Source organism: Moschus berezovskii, chromosome 9 (assembly GCF_049115385.1).
Source record: "Moschus berezovskii isolate FMDL1 chromosome 9, NW_MosBer_1.0, whole genome shotgun sequence".
Classification (NCBI taxonomy): Eukaryota; Metazoa; Chordata; class Mammalia; order Artiodactyla; family Moschidae; genus Moschus; species Moschus berezovskii.
Window position 1 is genome coordinate 52,772,841 of NC_142468.1, and position 8,176 is coordinate 52,781,016.

Below are 8,176 nucleotides of genomic sequence, written 5' to 3' on the forward strand. Positions count from 1 at the left end.
TGAGCCATCGGGAAGTCCTCAGGTAGGCTTTAAAACCTTTTATATCATGATATATCCTTGCTTGACCTCCATATTTACTGTTGGCAATAGTTGTATAGTTGTATTATCCTTGCTTGACCTCCATATTTACTGTTGGCAATAGTTGTATAATTGTATCCTTCTCCTAATGGAGCTCTTCAGGTAATGACAGAGGAGATAAATCAGATAAGTACCCCCTCTGAAAATAACAAAAATGCTTGTTACATACAAATACATAGTTTCAGTTCAGTTCAGTTCAGTCACTCAGTCGTGTCCGACTCTTTGTGACCCCATGAATCACAGCACGCCAGGCCTCCCTGTCCATCACCAACTCCTGGAGTTCACTCAGACTCATGTCCATCGAGTCGCTGATGCCATCCAGCCATCTCATTCTCTGTCATCCCCGTCTCCTCCTGCCCCCAATCCTTCCCAGCATCAGAGTCTTTCCAGTGAGTCAGCTCGTCACATGAGGTGGCCAAAGTATTGGAGCTTCAGCTTTAGCATCAGACCTTCCAATGAACACCCAGGATTGATCTCCTTTAGAATGGACTGGTTGGATCTCCTTGCAGTCCAAGGGACTCTCAAGAGTCTTCTCCAGCACCACAGTTCAAAAGCATCAATTCTTCGGCGATCAGCCTTCTTCACAGTCCAACTCTCACATCCATACGTGACCACTGGAAAAACCATAGCCTTGACTAGACGGACCTTGGTTGGCAAAGTAATGTCTCTGCTTTTTAATATACTGTCAAGGTTGGTCATAACTTTCCTTCCAAGGAGTAAGCGTCTTTTAATTTCATGGCTGCAGTCAGCATCCACAGTGATTTTGGAGCCCCCAAAAATAAAGTCTGACACTGTTTCCACTGTTACCCCATCTGTTTCCCATGAAGTGATGGGACCAGATGCCATGATCTTTGTTTTCTGAATGTTGAGCTTCAAGCCAACCTTTTCACTCTCCTCTTTCACTTTCATCAAGAGGCTTTTGAATTCCTCTTCACTTTCTGCCATAAGGGTGGTGTCATCTGCATATCTGAGGTTATTGATATTTCTCCCAGCAATCTTGATTCCAGCTTGTGCTTCTTCCAGCCCAGCGTTCCTCATGATGTACTCTGCATATAAGTTAAATAAGCAGGGTGACAATATACAAGCTTGACGTACTCCTTTTTCTATTTGGAACCAGTCTGTTATTCCATGTCCAGTTCTGTCTGTTGCTTCCTGACCTGCATACAGGTTTCTCAAGAGGCAGGTCAGGTGGTCTGGTAAACAAATACAAATAGTTCAAACAAAAACAAATGTTTGTATTTGTTAGAAACAAATACATAGTTCAAATCTTCTATGTCCTTGCTGATTCTCTGTCTGTCTATTATATTAATTACTATGAGAGGTGCATTAAAATTTTCCCAAGAATGTGGATTTGTTGATTTTCTTTATAGAGCTGTCAAAGGTTGCTTTATATATTTTAAAGCTTTGTTTTTGGTGCATACAAAAGTACAGTTGTTAAATCTCAATTATTATTAAGGGAGCCTTTTTTCTTTAGTGGCTTTTTTTCCCCTTTAATACTGTACTAGCTGTCTCTTGGCTAGTGTTTACAAAGTTTTGCCTTCAGCCTTTATTGTGTGTTTCTTAAATGTGCTTTTCTAACTAGCATACAGTTGGCTTCGTTTATTTAATCTAGGCTGACAATCATTTCTTTTACCTGAAATATTTAATACAGTAATAGTTAATGTAATCACTCTTAAATTTGGATGTATGTCAGGGTTCTCCAGAGAAACAGAACCATTATCCAATGTATGTGTGTGTTTGTACACACACTTGGCTTATACAATTACAGAGACTGAGAAGTCTCAAGATCTGGTATCAGCAATCTGGACATATGTCTTCATATATGTTTTTTAGAAATATATCCTACTTGGTCTTTGTTGAACTTCCTAAATCTATAGATCAAGAAAACATCCTGACTTTACACCCAGGAAAGACAATGACATAATTAAAAGCCTGAGAACCAGTGGAGCCAGCGGTATAAATCCAAGTTCACATACAGAAGACTGATATCCCAACTCAAAACAGGCAGGCTTGATCTCAGGGATAGCACTTAGATCTGTCTCTCCTCAAAGATACTATTAGAAGAATATTATTATGACCTTAGATTAAGAAAAAAATTATTTATAATGACACAAAAAGACTAGCTACAAAAGAGAAGATTGATATATTTGACTACACTAAAATTAAGAATTTTGTTCATCAGAAGATACTATTGAGAGAGTCAAAATTGTTACAGGGTTCCCACATACCCTTCATCCAGTTTCTCCACATGATTGCATCGTATGCAACTATAACAGTATCCGAATCAGGAAATTTATATTGTTTTGATGCATGTGTATAATTCTATGGCATTTTGTCATACACAGGTTTATGCAACCACAGCTACAATCAAGATCCAGAACTGTTCCATCATCACATACATCTCCCATGTGCTACTACTTTAGTAGCACAGCCACTCCTCTCCCCCACCCCCACCAACCCTAATCCCTGGCAACCACTTATCTATTCTTCCTTTTTATAATTTATTTGAAGAACGTTATAGAAATGGAATCACTGAAATGGTCTTTTTTTTTCACTCAGCATAAGTCCCTTCAGATCCAAGATGTTACATGTACTAATAATTTTTATTTTGATTTATATTGTTTAGTATTCCATAGTATGGAGGTACCACAGTTTGTTACTAACTCACTCATTGAATAAAAGACTTTGGTTAATTTTGGCCTTTCACTATCACAAATTAGCTGCATTTTACACTTCTGTAAAAATTTGCGTGTGGGCTCAAGTCATTTCCCTCAGACAAAGGTATAGGTATGTGAATGCTGTGTCAAAAACTAACAGTTAATATCTCTAGTTTAAAAAGAACTTCCAAAAGTAGAGAAGAAAAAGTTATACAGTATGTATGTTTCAATTTTTAATAAACTGCCACACTTTTATCATGAGGCTATACCATTTTATAGTCCCACGGAGAAGGCAATGGCAAGCCACTCCAGTACTATTGCCTAGAAAATCCCATGGATGGAGGAGCCTGGTAGGCTGCAGTCCGTGGGGTCGCTAAGGGTCGGACACGACTGAGCGACTTCACTTTCACTTTTCACTTTCCACTTCCACACATTGGAGAAGGAAATGGCAACCCACTCCCGTGTTCTTGCCTGGAGAATCCCAGGGACGGGGGAGCCTGGTGGGCTTCCGTCTATGGGGTCACACAGAGTCGGACACGACTGAAGTGACTTAGCAGCAGCAGCAGCAGCAATTTGAGACATCCAAGTAGTATGCATATAAGTACTCTTTTAGATATATGACTTCCAAATATTTTCTCTTATTCACTAGCTTGTACCATATTTTTTTTTCAAAGAACAGGACTTTTAAGCTTTGAGGACCAGTCTATCATTCCTTTCATGATTAATGCTTTTTGCATCGTGTCTAAAAATACTTGCCTACCCAAGGATGCAAAGATTTTTATCTGATGGTTTTTTCTGAAGTTACTATAGTTTTAATTCTTAAGCTTCTGATCCATTTTAAGTAAATTTTTGTATATGTTGTGAAATAATAGTCAAAATTCATTTTATTACATGAATGGCCCCATTGAATGATCTTGGCATATTATGGGAAACCCACTGAACATATATATTTTGAACTATTACTGAACTCTCTGGGTGTTCCATTGAGGTATGTGTCTATCCTTAAAAGATTGCCACATTGTCTTGATTATTGTAACCTTATCATAATAAGGTCCTTTATACCAAGTTAATCCATAGATTCAACCCAGTTCCAACTAAAACCCCATGCTTTTTGAATAGAAATTGGAACACTGATTCTCAAATGTATATGGAAATGTAAAGGACCTTGAATAGCAAAACAGTTTTTCAAAGGGAACAAATCTGGGACTCACATTACCTAATTCCAAGGCTTATTATAGTAATTTTTTAAGGAGTTAGGAAAGGATTTCACTGTGGTGTAGATCTCCTCAGCTTCTTCCTCTTCATGAAATTCACCATGATAATAATTACAGGTATGTTATTAAGAATGCTGTTTACTGTCACACAGTGTTCCTTTAATATTATCTTTTAATAATAATATTTGTTTCTAGTCTCAACATAAGGATGATTCCTGATTCTTCTGAGATACATTACCTTGTTGATACTTGTGAATCTTGTAGCTGATTACATTTCCCTTTTGCCTTTGGCTGAAAGGAATCTAAAGCTAGATTTTTGGCTCTTGTCTAGAATTTGTCCAATATTCTATGGTATGTATTTCTGTATCACAACTATCTCTGGGTAAATTTTCCTATCCTCATTTATTTTTCATTGGTTTTCCACAGTCTAATTCTATTTAGGTTTCTACCCTGATATTGCATGTGTTCATGTAAACTCTTGCAAATGCTATTAGAGAATAGGACTGGGAATGTGTAAACATGTAAGTAAATGTAATAAAATATGGTTCATTTAAAGTGTCACTTAAGGCTTCCCTGGTGGCTCAGTGATAATGAATCTGCCTGCCAGTGTAGGAGACACAGGTTCAGTCCCTAACCTGGGAAGATCCCACATGTCACAGAGCAAGTAAACCCCTGCTCTAAAACTATTGAGCACTCTGCCCTGGAGCCCGCGTGCCACAACTACTGAGTCCATGTGCTGCAGCTACTGAGGCCTGTGTGCCCTAGAGGCCATGCTCCACAACAGGACAGCCACAGTGAGAAGCCTGGGCACCAAAACTGGAGAGTAGCCCCTGCTCACACTATTTAGAGAAAGTCCATGCAGCAACGAAGACCCAGGACTGCCAAAAATAAAATAATTATTTTAAAAATACAAATAAACTGGCACTTATGGCAAGGAATTAGTGTGTATTTCACATTGAAAATTCAGTTTCAAAATTTCAGATTGCATCACTGTCTCATTGTTAAGACAGGTTTGTTGCATAAACCAAAGGTGAAGCAGTGGAAAATATTTTTAACGTGAATCATCTTGTCTCTGTGTACTGCTTAACACTTAATACTGACCATGGTCAAGTAATTTAAACTTTCTCAGCCATAATTATCTCATTTATAATGGGAATGAAATTGACTTTACTTAATGATCAGTTTGAGGAGATGGTACCTCTTAGGTGAAAAAACAGAATAGATTATTACTGCTAACTAAATTGTTCCGGGATATTGGACAGCTATCTGATCTCTGTAGGGTTTACTTTACTTTGGTGGAAAATAAGATGACTGAACTAGATGATCCTTAAGACCCTTTACAACTCTTTTTTTTCTTTTTTAGTTGAGTTTTGACTTTGCTGAGTCTTCGTTGCTGCTCGGGCTTTTTCTAATTTCAGAGAGCAGGGGCTACTCTCCAGCCACAGTGTGCGGCCTTCTCTTTGTGGTTGTTTCTCTGTTGTGCAGCTCTGGCTACGTGAGCTTCAGTAGTTGCGGTGCACAGGCTTAGTTGCCCCGTAGCACGTGGGATCCTCCCCACCCAGAGATCAAACCGGAGTCCTCTGCATTGCAAGGTGGATTCCCAACCACTGGACCACCAGGGAAGTCCCCCCGCTTACAACTCTTAATTGAATTATTCAACAAATATTTATACAAAACTGAGTAAAACAAAGGACTTAGCCTTTAGAAGGTCACAGTATGGTTAGAGGGTAAATGGATTCAGTTCAGTTCAGTTCAGTCGCTCAGTCGTGTCCGACTCTCCGCAACCCCATGAATCACAGCACGCCAGGCCTCCCTGTCCATCACCAACTCCCGGAGTACACTCAAACTCATGTCCACAGAGTCAGTGATGCCATCCAGCCATCTCATTCTCTGTCGTCCCCTTCTCCTCCCGCCCCCAACCTTTCCCAGCATCAGAGTCTTTTCCAGTGAGTCAACTCATCACATGAGGTGGCCAAAGTATTGCAGCTTCAGCTTTAGCATCAGTCCCTCCAATGAACATCCAGGATTGATCTCCTCTAGAATGGACTGGTTGGATCTCCTTGCAGTATAAGGGACTCTCAAGAGTCTTCTCCAACACCACAGTTCAAAAGCATCTATTCTTCGGCCATCAGCTTTCTTCACAGTCCAACTCTCACATCCATACATGACCACGGGAAAAACCATTGCCTTGACTAGACGGACCTTGGTTGGCAAAGTAATGTCTCTGCTTTTTAAAATACTATCAAGGTTGGTCATAACTTTCCTTCCAAGGAGCAAGCGTCTTTTAATTTCATGGCTGCAGTCAGCATCTGCAGTGATTTTGGAGCCCCCAAAAATAAAGTCTGACACTGTTTCCACTGTTTTTCCATCTATTTCCCATGAAGTGATGGGACCAGATGCCATGATCTTTGTTTTCTGAATGTTGAGCTTCAAGCCAACCTTTTCACTCTCCGCTTTCACTTTCATCAAGAGGCTTTTTAGTTCCTCTTCATTTTCTGTAAATGTAATAAATGCTCTAGTAGGGGATATAAACATAATTTCATTGAGACAGAAAGGAAATTATGGGCTCTAATTGCAAAGGCAGAGGAAAATTCAGCCTGTGATAGTGACTTTCTTTGTTCCTTATTTTAGGGGGAAAGTCATTAGTGTTTCACTATTAAGGATGATATTAGCTGTAGGTGTTTCATAGCTAGATTGAGGAAGGTTCACCCCAACCATTTTTCATTTGCTGTGAGTTATCATGAGTGGATATTGAATTTTGTTGATTTTTTTTCTGGATCATTTGAAATAATCATCTAGTTTCTCTTTCATAGTGTGAAAATATGGTGAATTATATTGACTGATTTTTGTATTATTATGTAAACCATGCATTCTTATGATTAAACCATGATATAGTATCCATGTTCATGTATCACCAAATTTGATTTACTAAAATTTTGTTAAGGATTTTTGCACCTATGTTCATAAGGGATATTGTTCTAAATTTCCTTTTAATATGTTTGGTGTTGATTTAGGGCAATGCTGGCCCCATAGAATGAGTTAAGTTACATTCAATCACCTATTTTCTTTTTTTTTGGCTTTCTGGTAAGCTGGAAAACCTGCTAGACAAATTCCAAAAGAGCTGTAACACTCAGTCATCTATTTTCTACAAGAGTTTGTGTATAGAACTGGTATTATTTCTTCCTTAAGTGTTTTGTAGAATTCACCAGTGAAGCCATCTGGACCTCATGTTTTCTTTAGGAAAGTTCTAAAACAATGAAGTCAGTGTGTGGCTCTAATGTGATGTCCTCTCTCTCATTCTTGTTATTGACAATTTATTTCTTCTTTCTTATTTATATTAATCATAAACAGTCCGGTTACTGGTTTATCTGTATTACTGACATTCTCAAAGAACTAGCTTTAGATTTCATTCACTTTTCTCTTTTGTTTTTATTTTCTATTTCATTGATTTCTGCTCTTATTTTTTTCTATCTGGAAAATTTTAAAAATTTGTTCAGTTCAGTCGCTCAGTCGTGTCCGACTCTTTGCAACCCCATGAATCACAGCACTCCAGGCCTCCCTGTCCATCACCAACTCCCGGAGTTCACTCAAACTCATGTCCATTGAGTCAGTGATGCCATCCAGCCATCTCATACTCTGTCATCCCCTTCTCCTCCTGTCCCCAATCCCTCCCAGCATCAGAGTCTTTTCCAGTGAGTCAACTCTTCATGTGAGGTGGCCAAAGTATTGGAGTTTCACCTTTGCATCAGTCCTTCCAATGAATACCCAGGACTGGTCTCCTTTAGAATGGACTGGTTGGATCTTCTTGCAGTCCAAGGGACTCTCAATAGTCTTCTCCAGCACCACAGTTCAAAAGCATCAATTCTTCGGCGCTCAACTTTCTTCACAGTCCAACTCTCACATCCATACATGACCAATGGAAAAACCATAGCCTTGACTAGACGGACCTTTGTTGGCAAAGTATTGTCTCTGCTTTTTAATATGCTGTCTAGGTTGGTTTCATAATATGTGTAAACATAATGACATAGTACATAGGTATAAACATAGTACAGACTTTTTAAAAATTGAAATATAATTGATTTATAATGTTGTGTTTGGTTTCATGTGTACAGCAAAGTGATTCAGTTATAGATACATATATATTCTTGTTCAGATTCTTTTCCCTTGTAAGTTAGTACAGAATATCAAGTATAGTTTCCTGTGCTATACAGTAAGTCCTTATTGTTT

At 38.7% G+C, this 8,176-nt stretch overlaps 1 non-coding gene across 1 annotated transcript; it reads right to left on the reverse strand.

Moving 5' to 3' along the window:
* Nucleotides 1–7,021: 7,021 nt before the first annotated feature.
* LOC129563620 (U7 small nuclear RNA) lies at nt 7,022–7,081 on the reverse strand. Its single transcript, XR_008687364.1, has one exon. It is a non-coding gene; the product is annotated as a U7 small nuclear RNA (small nuclear RNA).
* Between the last annotated feature and the right edge of the window lie 1,095 nt (nt 7,082–8,176).